Source organism: Dromiciops gliroides, chromosome 5 (assembly GCF_019393635.1).
Source record: "Dromiciops gliroides isolate mDroGli1 chromosome 5, mDroGli1.pri, whole genome shotgun sequence".
NCBI lineage: Eukaryota > Metazoa > Chordata > Mammalia > Microbiotheria > Microbiotheriidae > Dromiciops > Dromiciops gliroides.
In genome coordinates, this window is record NC_057865.1 from 49,295,152 (window position 1) to 49,319,755 (window position 24,604).

At 39.4% G+C, this 24,604-nt stretch overlaps 1 protein-coding gene across 4 annotated transcripts in view; it reads right to left on the reverse strand.

The window, feature by feature from the left end:
- CDK14 (cyclin dependent kinase 14) overlaps positions 1–24,604 on the reverse strand; it is a 673,880-nt gene that overhangs the window by 507,596 nt on the left and 141,680 nt on the right. Inside the window, exon 1 of one of the 4 annotated variants that reach the window (XM_043967183.1) lies at positions 11,931–11,951. The exons of 1 other annotated variant lie outside the window; for it this stretch is intronic. The gene's annotated coding sequence lies outside the window, so the exon portion shown is untranslated. Of the gene's footprint in view, positions 1–10,943; positions 11,321–11,587; positions 11,900–11,930; positions 11,952–24,604 lie in introns of those variants that run through there. 2 more of the 4 variants (XM_043967181.1, XM_043967182.1) reach the window with 2 other exon arrangements.

A 24,604-nucleotide genomic window follows, 5' to 3' on the forward strand; every position in this document is an offset into this window, starting at 1 on the left:
ACCCCCAAAATGAAAGAATGTGTGTATGTATGTATGTATATATGTATGTATGTGTGAATGTGTATGTGTATATGTACATGTGTGTACAGAAACACATTATATATGTGTGTATATCTATACATTATATATAAATAACTAAAGAAAACTGAATAAGAAAATTATACTAATGATAACCCTCACCAAAATACTACTGTTCTTATAGATTGAATAACAGTCCTGAAGTCAGAAAGATCTGAGTTCGAATGTGGCCTCAGGCACTTGCCAGCTGTGAGACCCTGGGCAAGTCACTTAACCTCTGTGTGACTCAGTGCCCTCACCTGTAAAATGGGGATAATTATGGGACCTCACTCCCAAGGGTGTTGTGAGGATCAAATGAGAAAATATATTTGTAAAGTGCTTAGCATAGGGCCTGACACATAGTAGGCTCTATATAAATGTTTATTATCTTTCTCCCTTCCCTTTCCCATCTTATCAGCTTATGAAAAGGGGTTTTTTTTGTTTTTTGTTTTTTTTAACAGCTACTCCTTCTGTTTGTATAGACTGCTAAAATTCTGTTAATAAACTTCCACGGATAGAACATGATGGGACAGGGACTGTACCTGCAATTTCATTGGTACAGGTTAGGAAATTCCCTCTCCCCAGGCAGGTCTGCATTTTTTCTGTAATTTACAGTCTCAGAGAGCTTCCTGGGAGATTCCCTCAGGGTTACACAGGCAAGACTTGAGCCCAGGTCTTACTGGCTGCAAGGCTGCCTCTATCCACTGTACCATACTTCCTCCCAAAGTAGCCATCTATGGCCCAGCGGATTTCATTTCTAATACTGCAGATCATTCTTTTATGTTAATCAAACATTTTACATTTAAGAAGCATTATTTCTTTGGGGTCTGGCCTAATTTTCTCCAAGTCCTGAATCCATGGGCTAATGGGCAGGGCTTCAGAATGCCATGTCCCTTTATGCTGCTGATCTGAATTTATTTTTGTTAGAATCCTCATTCACCTTCAGTGATTACCTCCTACAGGTTTGATAATTGTGTTGCTAATTCCATTATGAAACATTTAGATGTTTTCCCAGCAGCCTGAATTTTAATATATGTTACTAAAATAATTTCATGTAATTGCTTTCTCTTTTTCTCACAATTATAAAATTATAGGGACATACATACTATATTGTGCATACAGAGATAGGTGTGTGTGTGTGCCTGTGTGTGAGTGCGCCCATGCATAAAGACACCCATTTCCATAAGCTTCTCTTTTCTAAATCTCACCATGAGAATAGTAGCCCTGTGATTTGGAAGGGCCATCCAGCCAAACTCCTAAGGAACAATTCCTCTCTACAAACATAAGTAAGAACCCAGCACTACCGTGAATTCCCCCTCTAGTAAAAGAGAACTCATTACTACAAGAGGTGATCAATGAACAAGCATTTATGGGTCAGGCACTGCACTAGGTTCTAGGAATACAAAGAAAATAAGAAAGTCTGGGGTGGGGGGGAAGGCCAAGAGTGGTGGAGAGAAGGAGCCTGTTACATTCTATTGAAATATATGCAAACTTAAGACAAACATAATAAAGACAAAGTAATTTTTTTGAAGGGAACACTAATAGCTGGGGGAGGAGAGAAGAGAGAAGCAGCTCATTCTATTTCTGGATCACTCTGTCCATCTAAATCCATCACCTAATCCTGACTCTGGTAGCTCATCCCCAGGACGTTCTCCCTCTTTCTCAATATATTCAGTGCCTGGTTCACCATCTTCCTCTCTGCTCTCCCATACCCTTCCCCATTCTAGGGGACTTCAACATACATGCTCATATTCCCTCCAGTACCCTAACTTCCCAGTTATTTAATCTACTCAGTATGCAAACTCCACCAAACTTCAAAGGATGGTCATACCTCTACAGCTACCCGCCACATGGATTCCAATTCCATTTTCAAGAATTCAGAATTTTCTTTATTTAACCATAAACTTTTATCTTTCCATTTCTCTTCATGACTCACTGCTCCTAAACCTACTTTTCATCCTCACTTTCACCAGTAGTCCTGTTATCCCTAAATACATTTTCCTTCCTTCCCAATCTTGACTCCTCATTGAACCAGCTCAACACTATGCATGCCATCCTTTAAACTTGAATCCATTTCTCCATCATCCTACAACCAATTGCACCCTGCCACATCCTAACACTGCATTACTCCCATTATCTGCCTCTTTCAATCCTATGCATGTGTTGCTGAAAATTACTGGAGGCAATCTAAAAACATTATTTTTCACTTACTTTCTTTTTTTAATTTAAGTTTTTTTCCACAAGGAGGGAGCGGGGGATAGAATTTGGAAGTCAATTTTTTAAAAATAGTTTTTACACATAATTGGGGGAAAAAACAAAATAGTTAAAAAAAAAACTCTAGTGACTGAAGCCACTCCACTATAAAATTTCTGTTAATTCATCTCAACTGGGCCCTTACTACAGCCAGTCAATCCTTTTATTCTTCCCTGACTGATTCTTTATCACATTCATCACAGCTGCTGCTCCAAACATCTTCTTCTCTCTTGAAGTCTCCCCTGCCCCTCTTTCCTCAGCCTCTCTGCTGAGAACCTCATCTTGGAGTACTTGACCAGAAAATTAAAGCTCTTTTCCAAGAATTCCCTCTTTGCCTTGGAAATACATGTACCCTTGATCCTCTCCCCTCCCATCTTCTCCAGTAGATTGGCCCCACAATCATCCGCAGTCTTTCCCCAATCAGAATTCTAATATATGCTTCTAAAATAATTTCATGCAATTATCTTTCCTTGTTTTACGATTAGAAAATTAGAGGCATATATATGCATATATATTATCCATGTAGAGGTGTGTGTATCCCTAATCTTCAATCTTTCCTTATCTACTGGATCCTTCTCTGCTACATATGAACATACCCAAGTCTTTCATCGTTAAAAATCCCTCACCTAGATGCTAACATGCTCAAAACATTGCTTCCGTGTTCATCATTAGACTGAAACTGCTCTCTGCAGTCGCCTACCCCTAGGCAAATATAGGGCCTCTTCTCAATTTTCTTCTTTCTTGACCTCTGCAGCAGTTGTCCCACTTGACCATCTTCTCCTAGGTAACACTTCTTTTTTGAGTTTTCAGTACCTCTCTCTCTCTCTTGTTTCTTCTCCTACTTACCTGGTTTGCTGTTTGCTGGTTAATAAAAGCTTGTTGTTAAAAGTCAAAACTGTAGTTTCCCTGTAGTTTTTTCTTTGCCCCCAGAAAAATATCAAATATCTTTTCCACATGACAAACTTGGAGGAGGATTACAATTTCTCCCAAAGTTCTCTCTTTTCCAGACTAAACATCCCAAGATCCTTTGACAAATAGTTGGATCACATGGCTTCAAAATAATGAAGGAATACAGAAAGTCATCTCTATAAACCATGATGTTGGGGGAGATAGGCCTGAGACCTGTGTTCCACATAACCTGTGTTAAGTGAAGCTTTTTCTGAATGTTGCTACATCCTGGAGAGCATGATTTTATCTGAGATAATTCATGTAATAATGATCAGGTTATAATGGGATTCTACAGTGTGTTCAAATGAGGGATTAAGAGGCACAATGGAAGTCGAGAGGAAAAACCCTTCGGACCAAGAAATCCATTTCTGAATCTTTGAAAAGCAGGAAAAATGAACATTTCAATATTCATCAGGTATAATTTCTCCTACATTCTTTCCCCCCAAAGATTATGGGAATCTCAGACCACATTTTGCCAAAGTTCAGAGCAGAATAAGTTTTTTCCCTACATATACTTTGTATAATAACTTCATCCACAGGTTTTCCTGAATGATATTGTAATTAATTTTATGAAGGTCTTACAGAAACATTCAGGGGCTCAAGAAAGGATATATAAAATGCCTTCCGCAGATGTAGTTACTGATTCCTAGTACAGAAAAATTAATTTGACCAATCCCATAGTCCACTGTAACCTTCTAGTCTAAACTAGGGAAACAATACTAGCAATAATATGTACCCCACTGACAGTCTTATCTCATCAGGATAGTTTCACCTGTTGAGGTTATTTGTCTATTTTACAAACCTAGGCAGCAGAGACTAGTAAATCCCATCTACATTCAGAAGAGAATTATTGATGTAGCATTGATCCACCCTACCAAGTCAATCAGTTACTTGTGCCTCTGTCAAGATTTAAAAATTGGCCCTCCCAAAGTCTCTCCACTACCCATTGACCTTTAACTCACATCTCCAGGAATGTATGATGATTCTAAAATAATCGAGACATTTTCAAAATGTCAGAATTATTTTGTTTTTCTTCCTACTGACTTATCATTATATATCTCCATTAGAGAAAACATACTTTTATTCTTCTTTTGGGTTAAGATCATTATCGTCCCTACACAAGCTACACTCTCCTCCATTCTCCATCTTGACCTCTTAATGAAGAGTTCAACTCTATACTGTCCTCATCTCTTTAATCCCTTGGGTCCCTTATCCCTATGGTCCCTATCACCATACTTAATGGGCAAGCCTCAGCCCTGGGTTACTATAACCATCCATTCATAGTAGGCCTTTACTTCTACTCCAGTGCTATTTAAGGCAGCTGAAGTAAAACCATTCTGACTAAATCCACTTCAAATTTATATTGCATAATCTCAAGTGGGTCTTCCCTGAAGCAAAGCAATCCTTTTCCTACTTGACTCACTATCCTATCACCACCGCAGCTTTTCCAAAACTTTTCAATCACCCTCAACTTCCAAAATCTGTTCTTCCCCCTACTTTCTCAGATGAGAACCTTGCCTCCTATTTCACTGAAAAAATTGAGGCCATTATCTGTGAGTTCCCTCTTCTACCCTCCGCAATTCACATCTCCCAGATACCTGCTAAAATTATTTCAGCCCTCACTCCATCTCACATGATGAGACTGCCCTTTTCATTGCTACAGAAAACCCTTCTACATCCATCTCATCTTCTCTGCAAGATTGCTCCCTTCATCATTCCCACTCTCTCACTTATCTTCAATGTCTCTTTGGCCACTAACTTCTTCCCTAAAACAGGCCCATGTCTCCTCCATCCTTAAAAAATACCCTCAGGGGAAGCTAAGTGGCTCAGTGGATAAAGTATGGACCCTGGATTCAGGAGGACCTGAGTTCAAATCCAACCTCAAACACTTGACACTTGCTAGCTGTGTGACCCTGGGCAAGTCACTTAACCCTCATTGCCTTGCAAAAAAAAAGCAACAAAAAAAAATACTCTCACTTGATCCATCAATCCCTGATATCTGCTGTCCCATATTTCTCTTCCCTCTTAAAGCTAAGCTCCCCAAGAAGGCCTTCCGCATTTGGTGCTACCACCTCCTTTCTTCTCACTCTCCTCTCAATTCTCTACAATCTGGCTTCTGACTTCATGATTTAATTGAAACTACTCTCTCTCTCAAATTATTAATGATTTCTTGTTTGTTTGTTTTTTTAGTGAGGCAATTGGGGTTAAGTGACTTGCCCAGGGTCACACAGCTAGTAAGTGTTAAGTGTCTGAGGCCGGATTTGAACCCAGGTACTCCTGACTCCAGGGCCAGTGCTCTATCCACTACGCTACCTAGCTGCCCCTCACATTATTAATGATTTCTTAATCGCCAAACCAAATGGCCTTTTCTCAATGCTCATTCCTCTTGACCACTCCACAGTTTCTGACACGGATGGTCTCCTTGATTCTCTCTTCTCTCCAGATTTTTGTGATAACATTCTCTCTTAGTACTCCTCTCCACCTATCTGACCCCTCATTTTCAGTCTCCTTTTCTAGATTTTCATCCAGGTCATGCCCACTAGTCCTGGATGTCCCACAAGGCTCTGTCCTGGGCACTTTTCACTCTTCTCCCTATACTATTTTGCTTAATCTCATCAGCTCCCATGTTTTCAACTGTCATGTCTTATTGCTCACCTATGCAGACAGAACCATTGTATATTTAGAAGAGTCCTCTTGAAATATATGAAATAATGTGTTAGTGGAGTCTGGCTAAAATTAATTATAATTCCAAAACTTCCATAGTATGAAAATGGTGGGGAAGCAATAAAACAGACTATTGTTGAACATAATATTATATTTGCTCATTCAATAGGATTCCTTCTTTTTATGTGTACTTTCTAGTGTTCGACATAGTCAAACATTTTAAATAATTTTCTGCCACTTCTTCAGGAAGCCTACCCCTGCCATATCTGATGACTGCTAAGGGAAGGGCTTGGTTTTTCCCTTCAATCCATTTCATTACAACTCCCTTCCACTTTTTACCAAAGTAAGTTGGTTTCTACCTTTGATGTTTATGTCTTTCAAATATTCATTGAGATATACCATCTCCCATGAAAAAATAAAGCCTCCAGAAAGATCATTAAACAAGGAAACTGCAAAGAAAGCCACCTCTGTAGTTGCTGATTGATCCATTAGGGTATGAATCCTTTCCCCTGGTAACCATATGAACAGCATTTAAAAATAAAGATTAAAAATATTTTTAAATCCCTTCCCTGAAGGAGAAATAAAGTTGTGTACTATCTTCTTGCTCAGGAACAGATGGTGATAGAAACAAATACAACTTAAGTCTCCTCATCCAAAGTAGTCATCCTTTAAAATAAAGTTTACACTTATTATTAATGCTAGGATGAGAGATGAGTGACTAACTTTAATATTAATGTTACACAATTTAAAATTTGATGCTCTTACTATTCTGGCCCCAAAACCTGTCCCTTATTTGAACACAGCTTCCTCAAAGGAATTCATAAAAGCAAAATATTTGAATGACTTTCAATGCGCTTAAAATTTTCAGAAGCTCAGAGGTCACTACACACGCACACAGATTATGAAGAGAAACTCAGGGAACAAGATCCCTGGGGGAAGCCTAGGAGGGGCAGAAACCTCTTAATTCCTGAATGTCAGTTCTCTCTATTATCATGAGTTGAAAGCTCAACAATAATGAAACTGACTGCAATCCATTAATAAAGTCCTGACTGGTCCCATCAATTCCAGCTGTGTGAACATTTTCTATGACAGTCGATACTGAATCCTAACTGAACCCTCAGATGGGAATAAAGGAAACTGGTCAGATGTCCATACCCTGCTGTTTATCTGCCATCTGAAAACACAACCCAATGTTTCCATGAAGTATTTCTCCATCAACCACTCTGTTCTTGGCAAGACATCATTTGTGGATGAACAGTGGAGGGAAATGAACTCCTCAAACCGTATCCCAAGACATTGCCCCCCACCAAAAAAAACAATTCTTTTTTATAAAAAGGTCTTTTTGTCACAAACACTCAGGAATGGATGTACACAGAAAGCACACTCTTCTCCCTCCAGTTAGTATGAGCTGATGAAGAGAATATGATACAACAGAAAGTGTGCTCAGTTTGGAGTCAGAGGACATAAGTTTGAATCCTCCGTTGCCTCTGTGACCATGGAAAAATCAGTTTAAGTTTCCTCATGTGTAAAATGAGGGGGTTGGACTGATTGTACCTCTTTAGTTAGATTACCTTTCTGGCTTTAAACCAATAAGCCCAGGATTCCCAGGGCACTTTAACATATCCACTATTTCTACCTCAACCTGCTCCCCACCAAAACAACAATAAGGAATTGCATGGGAGCTACAAAATACCTGGAAAGCTGCAAAGGAAACTTAATGGGAGGGGTCAGAGTGGATTAGGAATGGACAAGAGAGGGAGAAGACATAGCTGCTCCAGTATTCACATGGCATATGAACTAGAGACAAGACTGGACAGTGTTTGGGCTTCTACCTCTACTGGGATGGGAACAGGAAGAAGGGAAGCACAAGACACTCAAAAGAGATAAATCAGAAGCTTATGAATCTTCTCTGATCCTACCTCTCCCTAAAATTAGATTCACACAGAGCTAACTTGACTCTAATTCTCATGTTGCCCTATTTGGGCAAAGTAACTCTCCCCCTCCCCTGCTCCATCCCCCAATCTCATACAACAATTTAATCTGGACAGTTCTATAACCAACTCAGGTAAACTGAGAGAGACCAGAAGACTTAGGATGAAGTAAAGATCCAAAGATGACAGATTTAAAGCTGGAAGACACTTAAAAAATATCTAGTCCGATCCCCTCATTTTATAGCTAAGGAAACTGAGGCATACAGCATTTAAGTGATTTACCCAAGGTCACACAGTTGACAAGTGTCTTGGATAGGATTTGAACATAGGTCTTCTGATTCCAAGTCCAGTGTCATATCCACTATGTCTGGCTGCCCCTCTTTGAAGGATCATGATTCTGGTAGAGAGGTAGACATGATCACTTCACATTACTAGATGATTATTTTCAGCCTCTAAAGAAATGATGCTCAAGTCTCTAGCAGAATGTCCTGTGGGCATCCACAAATGCTTGCTCACTGACTCAGCCTCAGGATTTTGAAAGCTGCTGAAAACAAACGGACAATAAGCACTGGAGTCTGTAATCTGGGCTTTGTGAAAATGATCCTCCTTCAGAAAACTAGCTAGATCTAGGACCAGTAATACCAGGAAGAAATTCGAGCAGGAACCAGTTACTGATGGAGCTAGGCTTACCTCATCAAATGGAAAACTGTTTAATATGCCATTACCCTTCTAACCTCTCCCATCCCCCATTTCTTAGGTCTAACTCAAGACAAGTGACTCCGTTGGGGTCTTTGAATGTCTCATTATGGAAGACAAGGTCCCATAGAGGAAGAAACTCTAATCTGGTTAAAGTCAGGAATCCAGTTCCCAATCCCACTTCACTGAGTGACCTTGGACAAGTCACCACCTTCCTGAATCTACGACCTTAGTGAGAAAGCTGCTAAATAGGAAGATCATTTTAAGCCCCACCCCCACCCCAAAGTCCCAGAAAATAGCCTTATGGGAAGAAGAGGACTCCACAATTATTATCCCCGGCCTGTCGAGAGTGAGGAATTAGAACCTGACCAAGGAGAGAGGGGAGAACAGAATAAAAGAAGGAACAGGACCAGAAGGTGCATTCAGCTCCCTGATGAATAGTTCAGCCAAGAGGAAGTAGCTCCCTGGCTAAACAAGCAAGCTGTCCGAAAATGGAAAGGACTGCCTCATGAATGTGTGTACCTGTCACCAGAAGTGTTCAAGCAAAGACAGAATGACAACCTGTCAGGAATGTCACCAAGGTGCCTTCTACATGGGCCAGGAGGTCCAACTAAGATCCCTGTAAGGTCCCTCCCAACTCCAAAATGCTAGGATTCTCTATGGAAACAAAAGGGGCCTAATCACCCTGATCAATCACCTGGCCACAGAAAAAGCCCAAACAAAAACTAATACAGGTTTTCCTCTAAATTAATAAATTCCCTACTCATCGTTCTTCCGGAAGCTCTATAGAGAGTAGAGTTTTTCTAATTCCCATTTCTTGATGGCCCCAAACTTTGTCATGAAGAGAGTTATTTTGGGACCTTAATTTAGAAGTGTTATGCACCAAGGAAAAGGGGGGTGAGGGAGGTCAGAAGGGGAAATGGTATTCTCGTCTCCATATAAAATTTAGAAAAGTCAACTATTTCTCTTTTTCTGTGTCTTATCTCTTTCCCATCATTCCAACCCTCAAAATATAGTAAAAAATAAAAATAAAAAACCATGCCTCTGAAGACAAATACTGTAGGTAGGAAAGGGTAAAAATCATGGAAGCATTGACTTAGTGACTCATCAGAAAGTAAGACAATAATCTGGGAAGAGCTGAAAATTACCTCTCTGAAGTCCATCAAGGCAGGGAGCAAGTCTAATTTACCTGCATGTCTCCCACAGCATGTAGCTCAGTGCCTTCCTTGTACGGAGGGGTTAGTTAATAAATATTTTTAATAAATAAATGATTTTTAAAGCTTAACCCAAAAAACCAACCCCCTGCTAGTCTGCTGTCCTAAACAACAAGACTTTTCAGTTACTTTTTTTTCAACCAGGTACAAATCCATCACCAGAAGGCCAGGACTGGGAAAATCTCACATTGAAGACAAGGTGAAAGTAGAAATAAAAATAGCTTGTACATATCACTTCTCTGACAGTAAAAGAAACCATAAACACAGGGTGTATCATCTCCTAAATAGGAACAGTTAGTTTCTTTTTTAAACAAACAGGGTAAAATGAAATCCAAGACAGAATATGCTCTTTCTCTCCATCTTTATTTTCACAAAAAACATTTCAAATCCAGAAAAAATACCAACACTCCTGGGAAAGCATGTTAATAACCACCTGAGTTGGGGGTAAACCATCATCCTGACGGGAAGCAAACCAGGTGCTATAGAATATTGAAAGATTTTTCCCCCCAAAAAAAATTTATGATAAAAAAAAACTAAGACATTCTAAGTTTCTTAATATATGTGTTATATAAGCAAGTTTTCTTTCTTCAATACTTTAAGTTGCACAAAGCTAATAGGCTTATGACCACCATATTAGAGGAGGAAGTTAACTGTTTTCTCCAACTACTATTCAGCCTCTAACTCCCCAGTTGCATTTGACTTGCATTACTGTTTGTGGTTTAGTAAGCATAATCAAAGCATCCCCTTCTAGAGCCAAACTCAAATGCTGAGGGCCCTAATATGTACATGATATGAATGTGTCCTCTGCACTGCCACAAGAAATCAATCCTTATATAAACTAAAAAGAAACATCTACTGGTCCCACTTGGGCTTCGGTTACAATGCACTTAACAGAAGTCCTTCATCTTCAATCAAGATAAAACACTTTGCTAATTAACAAAGAAAACAAGAATTCAAGCTCCCTCCCAATTAAGGCATACACTCCCAACTTTCCATTTTTATCTCTCACAAGACCAGATAAATGCCTCTTTGGGAGAAGCAAATCCATTGCCCCCAGATCTCCCACATGCTGGAGTACTCCATAAACATTTGAAATACTAGCACTCTACTAGGCATCAGGCATTTGCAGAAGAGCTACATTCAGATAGCCACCACGGATGTAATGATGTAAAATACCTACCTACTGACCTCTGTTATGCAGCACACACCTCAAGCAGGTGCACTTCAATATGGTACATACCCCCCAAAAAGAGATTGGGGGGGAAGGGAGAGCCAAAAAATCCCTTACATACTAGAGATATTTATTCCAATCAGATCAGATCAAGAATGAATTCAGGGACATCAGTTTACCCGGATGAAAAAGTGGTCCCCCGTCCTTCACTCACTTGTCCCAGAGGGCATGCAGCCAAGCATACCCAGAAAAATCATCCATGAGATCTCTTTAGGCTGTAATGAATAAGGCTAGTTTCAAGACAAATAAGACTCAGCTATAGCAAAGAGATACATTCCTTAAGCCTCTTCCGCATCTAATCATGATGCTGATGTTTACAAACTACAAGGGATATCCTAGGGAGCCTTAAGAGACTCTGTGATGTGTGGAGCATCATGTCAGATTATAGGTTTAAATACCACATGCATCAACCTATGGGCTGATTTTTTTTTCAGTTAAAAAAGAAGAAGAAATGACATGCACAAAATGAATCCTGTTCAAGTTATAAGTGTTTCATAGTCTGGATGCAGGCTAGCAAAGATGCTCCATTATTAAAAAAAAAAAAAAGAAAAAAGAAAAAAATGTTGCTCCATTCCAAAGAAGCTCCGTCTTACCGTTTTGCTGTTTTCTGGATCAGGCTAGATTCACCTGCAACTCTTTAACATGTCTCTAGCAATGTGTTTGCAGTCAGGCCAGGCTCATTCAGCAACTGAATTCACATCTTTCTGCACTAGCAAGCTGAAATGGTACGGCTGTACTACAACCGAGAGGGGGGAAGCAGGAAAAAAAAACAGAAATCCCTCGAGACAGGTTAGTCTCGGTGCACCGGACATGAAAAAAATGAACCAGGCAAACACAAAGGAAACCCTATCTATCTATCTAGTGGGCTTTAGCATTGCAATTGTCCGTTTCCTAAAAACTTAATTTTTTTTTTCTTCTTTAATAGGATGGACTTGCCTGTGGAGTTCCCAGGAAGGAAGCCTACCCGGGCTCTGCAGCAGCATTGCAGCCAGAGTCTAACTGTGCATATGCTGTCTAGGCAATTTACAACACACTGTCTCTTCAGAAAGATATTGATTTGCAACGCAGTGGTGCTTCTCCAGAATGCAGGAATGGGAGCCAAAATAAAGATAATGGTGATTTCATAGGGGTTGGGGAGGGGGAAGTGGGGGGTGAAAATCATTTAATCTAGGGGATGCAACTAATCAGGCCCAATTCAATTTTTTTAAAAGCACTAGAGGAAGCCAATAAGTGTCCTGGCTGACAAATTCCATTAGGCAATCATCTAAGGTCCTTTGGAAGTCAAAGTTTATGCTCCCATCAGTCTCTCTGCAAGAACCACAGGAGGAAATGTGTGTGTCTGTGCATAACTGTGAGCCTATGGGTTCGACCCCATCTAGGTAGCAATGCACTAAAACCTTCACAGACATATTAGCATACATGTGGCATCAGGAACTGGGGTACCGAAGTATGTGCCACTGTAGCATTGATGTAGCATTATATGACAGGTGTTGAACTCGTTAGGATTCTAGGTTGTGCTTGGAGCTCATATTAACCTCAAAAACACCCTAGAGCAGGACCCACAGGGGAAAATGTGCTAAATCACAGGCAGGGCACCTTCAGTGCTGCATGATAGTCGGGGGGAGGCAGGGGAGAAGAGATGGCAAATCAAATACTTTCACAGTGGCCTCTACAGGACAGGGCTTGATCTGCAATTGATACTGACCGGGAAAAGACAGCCCTCTTCCCCTCCCCCCTTTACAGAGAAAGGGGGAAAAGGGAAAGTAGGACAGTTTTCTTTGATTATCAGTCAGTTGTGTAACACCTTTTTCTGTGGGTACTCTGACTCCACTGCTACAGGGAATATTGGATGAGAAAATTCACTCTATCAGTGCAGATCAGTTTATATCCCTTACAACCTAGGGGTTTTAGAGAAGTGGCTGGGGCAGTAAGGGGTTAAGTAGCTTGTCCAGGGTCAAAGAGCCAATGTGTGCCAGAAGCAGGTCTTGAACCCAGGTCTTCCTGATTCCAAGGCCCATTCTCATCTGCCATGCCTGTTGCCCATTACCTTACTCCATCTTACTAGAATAGAATAAAACAAAATAAAATAAAATAATGTCCCTTACTGAGAGGAACTATTTTCCAAGAAAATAAATTATGCAACCTGACCAGATGGGAACTGCCAAATGACACAGAATGCAACTCTTCTGTGACTTAGAATATAAGTTCCTTGAGGGCGGGGGAAGTCTTGATTTTATTTTTGTGTCCCCAGAGCCTGACACAGTGCCTGGCACATAGTAGGTCAGCTTTTAGTCAACAATCATTAATGAAGCACTTCTTCTGTGCCAGTCACGGTGCTAAACCCAAGGGGTGCAAAGAAAGGCAAAAAATAATCCCTGCCTCCAAAAACTTACACTCCAAAGGAGAAGACCAATGGAAGGGAATGTCAGAGACAAAGCCTTAGCTTGGGAAGGGGAGTGTTTATTAAATGCCTATTGACACCAATGACTACATGATCTTTGAAAGCTGATATGGTCAAAATCTTCACCACCTGATGGCCCACCCCTCTGGTGAAGAGCCTCCACTAATCCAGCCAGGCTGGTCCTCAGACAACATACATAGGCAATGTCAGGCTTATGCCTGGAATCCTTTCAGTTTGGGAGACCATGTTGGAACATGCAACTCCAAGGTTTGACATCCAAGGATTCCCTCTCCACCATGATGAGGCACTGAGGCACTGAACTTAAATAGATGACTTGCATGGTACTTACTAAACACTTGTTAAGTAAATTAATGAATTTCCATAGTCTATACATTAGTATCAGGTTGTTCCTAAGCAACCATCTCTTTTTTAATTTTAAAAATTTCTGTGTCCCTCTCTCTTCATCACTGTGAGGAGATATTGTCATGATCAAAATTCCATACATAGTTCATCTGTGCTGCATTAAATTAAGTCTGAAGATTTTTTGGGTGAAGCATCTAATTTCAGTTTTATGATTTTTTTTTTAGGCTTTCGATACAATATGTCTCAAACTACAGTGTATTTCACTGACATGTAACTGTGCTTCCCTGGACAGAATGTAAGCTCTTTGAAAGCAGGCATTATTTTTGTCACTGTCATTGGATCCCTAACACTGAGCATGCAAAAGGCATTTAATTATATCAACTTTGGAGATGCCAAGGATCCTTTCACTAGAGAGCATATATTATCAGCATTCATCAGATGAACCAGTCATCTAGTCAAAGGAACCCCAAAAGAGGAAAAAAATAGGGGTTAACTTCTTAAGAGGCAACTAGAGATTGCAGTGAATAGGATCCTAGGGTGAAAATTAGGAAGACTTGCGTTCAAAACCTTCTTCATTGAAAAACACCACCACCAATAACAACAACAACAAAAAAAAACCCACATTCCTCAGATGCTTACTAGCTGTGTGGCCATGAGCAAGTCACCTCCATCTCTCTCAACTTCAGTTTCCTTATCTGTGAAATGAGAATAAGGGCACCTACCTCTCAGATTTGTTGTAAGAATCAAATAAGATAACAAATGTTAAAAACATAATACATAAATGCTAGCCAGCTATTAGTGAGGCCTCCTGTATCTATTTTAACTCAAAGTGGTAATAATGAAATGTGTGCATGCATGTGTGTGCGTGTGTGTGTGTGTGTGTGAGAGAGAGAGAGAGAGAGAGAGAGAGAGAGAGAGAGAGAGAGAGAGAGAGAGAGAGAGAGAGAGAGAGAGAGATGCTCTCATTAAAAGGGAGATCTGGGTTGGAGTCCACTAACTTGCTGGGTGACTTGGGCAAGTAATAATTTTGTCATCTGGAAAACAGAGATAATACTTGAACTACCTACTTACCTCAGAGGATGGTTATAAAGATCAAGCAAGATATTTCTTCATAGCTAAAAAGTGTTAAATTAATGTAAATAGTTACAATTCTATTATTATAAGGTCCCTCAACCTAATGCTTTATTGAGAAATTAAGCAAGGCTATCCCAGGAGAGTAAAAACTATGACAGGTCAATTATTAGGGAACATGCCTGGCTGTGGATTGGACAGACACCATCCAAGGACCAACCAAGCTAAATTAGTAGAGAGGTTCATCACCAGAAGGTTGGCCACCAGATGGCCACCACTTTTGAGCCACTCTCTTGGCACGGGGCATCGATTGTGATGAGACACTGGGGAAATGCCATGCAGTAAAGTAGGGAGTGCCTCCTTCCTCTCCCAGATATCCCTTCCTCTAGGCCAGATATCCCCTAGAAATGGGCTTGAAGTTCTGGTTTACTTTGGTATTTTTCACTTCTAGGTGGAGAGACTGTATTCCTAGGCCTAGGAACTCAAGCCATGGGGATCTTGGAGCACAGAATTCTAAACTGGAGGTTGCTACCAACCCAAGAGGGAAATTCAGAGTCCTAGGGTCAGGATCCTAAAACGTACGTCCAAGAGACTCTAGACGTGGAACTTGGTGGGATTGATTCTATACAGGGATTTAGCTAAACTGAGAAACTAATTCTCTCCACTCCCCGGAGAACAGAGCAGCTGAGGTTGGGTGGTTGGAGGCTTGGGAGATGGAGAAGGAAGGAATATTTGTATATTTGTTCTTGCTCTACCTTTAAAGTAAATATTCCTTTATAAAAAATTTTTTAAAATAGCTGACCAAGTCAGAGAGGGTTTGAAATCAGTGCTAGTGAAGGGAAACTTGACTACCAATCAAATCCCAAATCTCTGAAATACTGAAGAAAGCTGATGATGTTTATGGTGATGATGAAGATGGAGACAATGGAGAAGATGGATGGTACACAACAGCTAAACAAAAAATACCATAAAGCTTGCTTTATTCATCATCTTTAGAGAATATGCTCATTGATATCAGTGAATTTTTCACATTAAAGTCTGCTTTTTAAGTGTCAAAAAATTATCCCCTTTTAATGGTAATTCCTCTAAAATGGATTAGTTTCCTATCATATTAAATAAATTACACTAAATGTAATTTCACTTATTGATGACTTGTGTCAATTCAGAACATCAGCTATTTCTGCTTTGTCTATTACAATAAAACTCTCTGGTTCTATTCATGCTGCCCGGAGCTGTCCTGTAAAGACTGGCCCCTCACAAGTGTGAATTCTTTTGTCTGCTATTTATATTTCTATATTTAGCCCTGCTGTCTGCTATCAGTATTTGCTGCTTTCAATATGTCTACCTCTGGCAGAAGTAACCCTATCCCCAAGCTCTATGACCACGCAATTTGCTTCTAATCTGCTATGTATTGGGGAAATCAGGCAATCCAGCTTATTAGAAATTAGTTTAATTCATTTCAACCTTGATCTCTCACCATGTTTAAGGCAATGTAAGTAGATACAAAGAAAAAAAAGTGGGACAATCTCTGCCCTCAAGGAACTTACATTTTACTAGAGGATATATCATCCGAGACAGAATGGTTCACTGAAAAGAAAAAGAACAGATCCAATTTGGAGTCAGGGGACCTGAGTCAAAACTTAACACTTCCACTTACCACCTATGTGATTACCTATGTAACCCTGGGCAATCTGCTTTCTCTCTTGGCCTAGATGACCTCTAGTTCCAAATCCATGATCCTTTGATGTGTACCAATATGCAAATATAAAGTAATTTGGGGCAGAAAAGAGATTTGAAGAATAAGAGGTCAAAAAAAAAAAAAAGAATGAGAGGTGGAAGCAGAGAACCAAGGCCAGATCCCCAGGGACATTCCATTAGAGACCTCACTCCAAGGTAATGCCAACCCTTTAATAACGAACCTTTCCATCAGTCATTCAACTACATTTCTTCATCTTGACCTAGTATTCCTTTGTTCTACCACATTAATAATCTTGCGTACAAATGCTCTCAGAAAAAAAAATTAAGTTAATTTGTATGCCTTTATCTTGATAAAGAAGCCATCTTAAACTGCTTCCCTCTCTGTGCATTCACAAACCAACCCTTTAATGTAATCTATAATGTAAGACAAAGATTAGGTCAGCAGGTTCAAAGGGAAGGCCTGAGGCAGTCACCTACAAAGGTGAATTCCCTAGGTTTTATGACATATTTTTAGGGTGTTCAAAGACCTTTTTCACTTCTGAGTGATCAGTGGTATTCTGGATGTTTGGCTGCTAGAAGTCTGACCTCTGCAAAAGTATATAATACTTACATATAGCTATAATGCTATATTAAAAACTTTTATAGTAGGTTTACATGTTAAGCAGAAAAATATATGGATTAATTAGAAAGCAATAAGAATGTAACCTGGAAAACACATGAAGGATAGAAAACTTATGATTAAAAAAGCTGAAAAAGAATATTTTTTTACGATTAAAAAAAATTTAAATATAGGTGAGGAAGAGAAAATCTAAATAGCAAATGGGGAGAAAGATGGGAAAAAGGGCCACATATGGAAATTTAGTCCAAAAGGGACCCCTAAAATAGTTGTGAAGTATGTAAAATTAAAGCAAATGATAGAAGAGAGAATAATGGGACTTCCTGCATAGGCCTAAGACATTTTCCAATGGATCAATGCTTCCAAATGCCAAACATCTAACTGGTGCAGCAGAAAGAGGGCTAGATTGGAGTCTGATGACCTGGGTTCCAATCCTGACTCTGCCTCCACACCTATGTGAATCTGAGAAAGTCATTTTTATCTCTTTGGGTCTCAGTTTCCTCAACTATAAAATAGGAGAGGAGAACTAGATGATCCTGGTTCTAAAGATAAGGATCTATAACATTATGTAATGAATTCTCTCTCTAGAGTCTAAAGGGAAAAGCAGAGGGGCAGCTAGGTGGCGCAATCGATAAAGCACTAGCCTTGGATTCAGGAGGACCTGAGTTCAAATCCAGCCTCAGACACTTAACTAGCTGTGTGACCCTGGGCAAGTCACTTAACCCTCATTGCCCTGCAAAAAAAAACCAAAAAAAAAACCAAAAAAAAATAAAGGGAAAAGCAGAAAAGTGAAAATTTTGAAGACGAAAGAAAAGGAGGAAAGCTAAAAATCAATTTGTTTTTCCAAATGAACATAATTATCACATACTCTAACCAATGCCCCTGGAAACCATTTTTCCTTTCTCTAAGCTCTGTCTCAGCAAAATTATTCTTATAATACATACTTAAGTGTTTATAGCATTATAATTACTATATGTAAATCATTCCTTTCACCTTAGTCTACTTTCCTGATCCATCATTGTCACTGAAAATTAAGAAACTTTTCAAAGTAAGAGATTCCATGGTTTTTTGTGTTGTTGTTATTGGGGACATGTGGGGAGGGGAGGGCAAACTAAAGTCATCACCATATCTTTCCTAGCACACAGCTGCTTAGGAAATGCTTCCTGAATAACATCGATTTTCATGGAGATCTCAGAGCCACCATCTGAATCTAGGAACATGTTTGGCTATGACTTGGATTTTATAGATTTTATAGAATCACTGCAATAGCTATCAGTCAAAATTTTAAAGAAAAAAATAACAATAAAATATGAAGAGAGTAGAAGATAATTCACAGCAAAAGAGATGATAGGTAGATGGACAGAAGAACGGACGAACAGATGGAGAATGAATTAATATTAGTACTCTTCGGTTTTGGCAGACTATAATCAAAGCTGACAAAATTACCTTTGTCACTAAATGTTTCATGAAGAAGCATGTCAATAGTGACTACTATACTACTATATATTGTGAGATTTAAAATTGGATATATGAGCATTAAACTCCCCCTTTTAACTTTTTGCTTATATATATATATGTATATATATATGTGTGTGTGTGTGTATATATATATATATAGGTGTGTGTATATATATATATGTGTGTATGTGTATATGTATATATATATATGTGTGTGTATATATATGTGTGTATATATGTATATATATGTGTGTGTATATATATGTATATATATGTATATATATGTATATATATGTATATATATGTATATATATGTATATATGTATATATATGTATATATATATATCCCAGACCACTAAGTAAAAGAAGCCTCTGAACTTAAATCTGTGAGGGATTAGTTTTTATTGCTTGGGAATTAATTAGACAACAAAAGGTGATACCAATTAGGGAAATAGGGAAGTAGAAATACAAACGAATAATCTTAGATCTAAGCTTAGTCTATTTTCCTTTATAAAACTCACCAAATCCCAAACTGCCTGCCAGGCCGAGAACCAGCACACCCAAAGCTGGACACAAACTGTGTGCACCACCACAGCTAAGTTGAAAAGCCAGAGAGACTGAACTTCCGTTGCTCCCTTAGTTTTAAGCTGGCATCCCAGAAGTTTGTCGTGGTCTCCTCCCCAAAAGGGAAGTCCTTCAAAAGCCGCTTCAGTAGCATGCGCTCAACTCTCAAATGATTCAGCTAAAACTTCCGTTTTTTTACCACATTCCTCCCTTTGTTTCATTTGAAAAATGAATGAGTTTGCTCAGTGAAACAGCCAAAAATAATAACCTGTGCTAACTAATAATATGTTAATATCAATATAGAAAAAGGGAGAGAGAAAAGTTTTGTCCAGAGGGGGCAGTCCCTCATGAACGTGATGCTTTGAGATTGGTCTTGCAGAGGGAGGGCCTCTGCAGAGAGTACATGTCACAGATGGTATATAATAACAGAAGGAGATAACAAAACCCAACAAAACAAAACTGTTCATATAAAGTCTCTGAGTTCTCTTGTCTTCTTGAAGTGGTAAGATATCATCAGGAGGAAGCTGGATTCTGGTCTGGAAAACTGGGCTCTGGACTCTGGACTCTGATCTGGAAAACTGGATTCTGGACTCTGGTCTGGAAAGTTGGATTCTCTTCTTTAACTGTTTGAATTGCTGAATTTTTACTAAACCTTAGCAAAGCATTGTCAATGAGCAAATTAATAAATTCCATTACAATATATATGTATATATACACATGCATGTATACATATACATATATACACACATTATAAACTATACTACTATACTATATAATGCCAGGCACTGTTCTAAGTGTTTTATGCTGTTATTATCCCCATCCTACAGTTGAGGAAACTGAGGCAGAGAGGGGTTAAGTTACTTGCCCAGAGTCACAGAGCTAGTTAAGTATCTGAGACCAAATTTGAATTCAGGTCTTCTTAACTCCAAGTCTAAGACTCTACCCATCTCACCACTTAGTGGCCTCAAACTAGTATTAAAGCTTTAAATGAGGGAATGATAGACAAATAAAAGGAAACTGTATTCTCTAATGCAGACAATAAATCAATGGAGTCTGTTTTTCTAACATGGTAAATGTCATGGGCCTGGAATCAGGAAAACTCACTTATGTGAGTTCAAATTCGGCCTCATATACTTACTTGCTGTGTGATCGTGGACAAGTCACTTAATACTGTTTGCCTCAGTTCCCCGCCCCCACCCAGTAAAATGAGCTGGAGACGGAAATGGCAAACTGCTCCAATATCTCTGGAATCACCCCTTCCAGGTAAGTATACTGCTCCAATATCTCTGGCAAGAAAATCCCAAGTAGGATCATATGGATCAAACATGACTGAACAACACCATATGTTGAAAATATTAAAAATAAATCATTAGATAAAATAATTGAAAATATAAAAGGAAATTTAATTAGATATATAAATTTAATAACTTGGGAAAAGTCATTAAGATGAGTTAGGAATGTTTGTGGTACTTTTTTCAACTTCTGACATTACAGAATTCTCTGACAAAATACCAGTGGTCACCTCCAGGGAAGTTGCCTGAAATTGCTACTAGTCTTGTTTTCAGCCACTACCCAAGGGATTCAAGGCCAGGATCTTCTTTGTTGTCCATGGCTCAAGACTATACAGTCCAGGAACACTCTTCTGAAATAAGCAGTCTATCTTATAACAAAGAGTTAGGCATTTAGATGACAAGAAACTACAATAATCTAAGAGAATTGGGGGATATAGGTAATAGCTAGCATTTAAATAGGTAACACTTTAAGGTTTGCAAAGCATTTTACAAATATGATCTCATTTTATCTTCACCATCATCCTATGAGGTTGGCATTATCATCACCATCATCATTCCAATTCTAAGATGCAGAAACTAAGGGAAAGAGATGTTAAATGATCTGTTCAAGTTCACACAGTTGATAAGTATCTGGGGTGGGATTAGAACTCAGGTCTTCATGACTATTTTTAGAAGGTAGTCAATTCTAGGTACAGGGCATATCTTATAGAGCCTAGATCCATCCATTTGAAGAAAGGCTATACCCAAGGATTCAGTACCTTGAGTTCAATGATTTCTGACTAAGTGGTCTCATTTCTGTTCTTAGTTCTATCCTCCAGGTCAAGGCAGAGCTATAGTCTCTTAACCCTCTTAAAATATTGAAGAGGCAAGATTGCCTTGTCTGATTTCACCAAGCACTTCCATGATTCCTCTCATGCCCAGATTCACAGAAGTCATCCTCAACTCATCTCATCTCTTTTTACCCTCTAACCTCCTTCCCCAATGCCTTTTCCCCAACACTACTTCCTCCCTGTCATTCTCATCTTTTATGCTTCAGTTCTCACAACTATCACACACCATCTTCTCCACACTCCAATATCTCAATATCATATAAGTTAATTTGTTAACCATTAAGAGACCACCAGAGGGGGGCAGCTAGGTGTCGAAGTGGATAGATCACCTGCCTTGGAGCGAGGAGGACCTGAGTTCAAATCCAGCCTCAGACACTTGACACTGACTAGCTGTGTGACCCTGGGCAAGTCACTTAACCCCAATTGCCTTATCAAAAAAAAAAAGAGAGAGAGAGAGACCGACCACCAGATACTAATATCAGACATACATAAGGTTGTTTCTGGTTCAAAAATAAGAGAAGCAGGGGCAGATTGGTGGAGCAATGGATAAAGCACCAGCCCTGGATTCAGGAGGACCCAAGTTCAAATCCGGTATCACAATGACACTTACTAGCTGTGTGACCCTGGGCAAGTCACTTAACCCTCATTGCCCCACAAAAAAATAAATAATAAGATAAGCAAAGAACTATGGGAAGGAATTAATCATCATATATGATCCCCCAAAATATCCCTAGATAAAAAATGATAGACAAAATTCAGGACAGATGAACCAATGGTCAGCTCATTCTGGCATTTCTCATAGCCCACATGTGCAACAAATGGGCAAGCAGATTTATCCTAGAGAATCCTGATTTGGAATAGGAGACCCAAATGTAAAACTTAATTCAATCAATTAATCAATAAGCATTTATCAAGAAATTACTATGTACCCTTTGACACAGTAATACCACTACTAGGTCTGTATCCCAAAGAAATCATAGAAGAGGGAGAAGGGCCCACATGTACAAAAATATTTATAGCAGCTCTCTTTGTGGTGGCAAAGAATTGGAAATCGAGGGAATACTCGACAATAGGGGAATGGCTAAACAAGTTGTGGTATATGAATGTAATGGAATACTATTGTGCTGTAAGAAACAATGATCAGGAGGATTTCAGAGAAACCTGGAAGGACTTACATGAACTGATGCTGAGTGAGATGAGCAGAACCAGGAGAACATTGTACACAGTAACAGCGACATTGTGTGATGGTCAAGTGTGATAAACTTGGCTCTTCTCAGCAGTGCAATGATGCAAAACAATCTCAAAGAATGCATGATAGAAAATGTTCTCCACATCCAGAAAAAAAGAACTGTGGATTCTGAATGCAGATTGAACCATACTATTTCTACTTTGGGGCTGTTTTTTCTCTTTTTTGAGGTTTTTTCCTTGTGTTCTGCTTCTTCTTTCTCAACATGACTAATGCAGAAATATGTTTAATGTGATTGTATATATATAACCTATATCAGATTGCTTTCTGTCTTGGAGGAGGTGGGAGAGAAGGGAGGGGGGGAGAAAATTTTGAAACTAAAAATCCTATGAAAGCAAATGTTGAAAACTATCTTTACATATAACATGAAAATAATAAAATAATTTTATGAATTAAAAAAAGAGAGGTTACTATGTGCCAGGCACTGCGGTAAGTGATAGGGTTACAAAAAGAGGCAAAAGACATTCCCTGCCCTCAAGGAGTATACAGTATAATATAGGAGACAACACATAAATCTATACAATACAACCTTTATAAATACAAGATAAATACAAAACCATTTAGAGAAGACACTGGAATTAAGAGGGGGTGGAGAAAGCTTCCCCATGAAGGTGGGATTTTATTGTTGTTCATCCTTCATTTTCAAAGAAGACCAATGACATCACAATGTTGGAGTCAGGGTACAAGTGTGTTCAACTGTGGCTGATCAGAACAAGAGGCACATTACAGATTGTGCAGAAGTAGGCCCTTAGAATATTTAGAGTGGAAGTAGCTCTGGATTTGAATGGCTCATATTTCCTTTGTGCTTCCATGATTCTGCTTTGCTCATGGAGTAAAATGCCTTCTTTGATGCAGGCACACCATGCTGGACAGTCCTGTGGCAGAATTTCCCATGTTTCACAGCCAATACTGAAGTTCTTTGGAGAGACTTTGAAAGTGTCCTTGTACCATGTCTTCTGACCACCATTTCAGTGTTTACCTTGTTTGAGTTCTCCATAAAATAATCTTTTGGGTAAGCACATATTTGGTCATTTGAACAACATGGCCAGCTCATTAGAATTGCACTCTATGCATTAGGGTTTGAACACCTGGGAGTTCAGCTTTAGAGGGGACCTCAATATCCAGTACCTGATCTTACCATTTATCTTCAGGATCTTCCTCACCCAATTCAAGTGGAAGCAGTAGGTTTGTAGTTGGATCTTAAAGGCTCAGAGGTCAGAGGAAGGAAGCAGAGGAGGGAGAATGTTCTAGGCAGGGAGGACAGTCAGAACAAAAATGCCTGGAGGGAAGCGATGAAGTGTGTTATTCCTGGAAGCCAAAGTCATGGGATCAGAGTACATGGCAAAGAGTTAAGGTGTACAAAGACTAGAAAGACAGGAAAGGGCTAGATTATGCCTTTGACTACCACAAAGTACATTTTGAATGTGATCCTGGAGGCAATAGGGAGCCCCGGAGTTTATATGAGCAGAGGAGTGACATGGTTGGGCCTGGGCTTTAGGACAATCACTTTAGTGGCTCAATGGAGGATGGACCCAAGGGGGTAGACTTGAAGCAGGCAGACTCACCAGCAGGGTATTACTGTAATCAAGGCATGAGGTGATGAGGGCCTGCACCAGATTGGGGGCAGTGTCAGAGGAGAGAATGGGACATATTCCAGAGATATTGCAAAGGTAAAATAGACAGGCCTTGACAACAGATTAGATATGGAAACTGAGGGATAATGAGGAGTCCAGGATGACTCCTTGGTTTTGAACATGAAGGTCTAGGAGGATGCTGTCGCCTTCTACAATACATAGGAAAGGTAGGAAGGGGAAAGGGTTTAGAGGAAAAGATAACGAGTTACATTTTGGACATATTGAGTTTCAGAATTCCAGTTTCTGCTACACTCCCAATGGGAAAAAGATTCTAAACCTCCTTAAAGTGTAGCGATGAGACCATTTCAGTGATGCAAACTGTGCCCCTGGACTTCAATTGCTGACACCAAATCTTTGGGCAGCAAAGACAAAAAAGCATTTCACAGAAAGATGTAAAGGTTTCCTCCTGCACTGATGTGAGAACAGCAAAGCAGAAT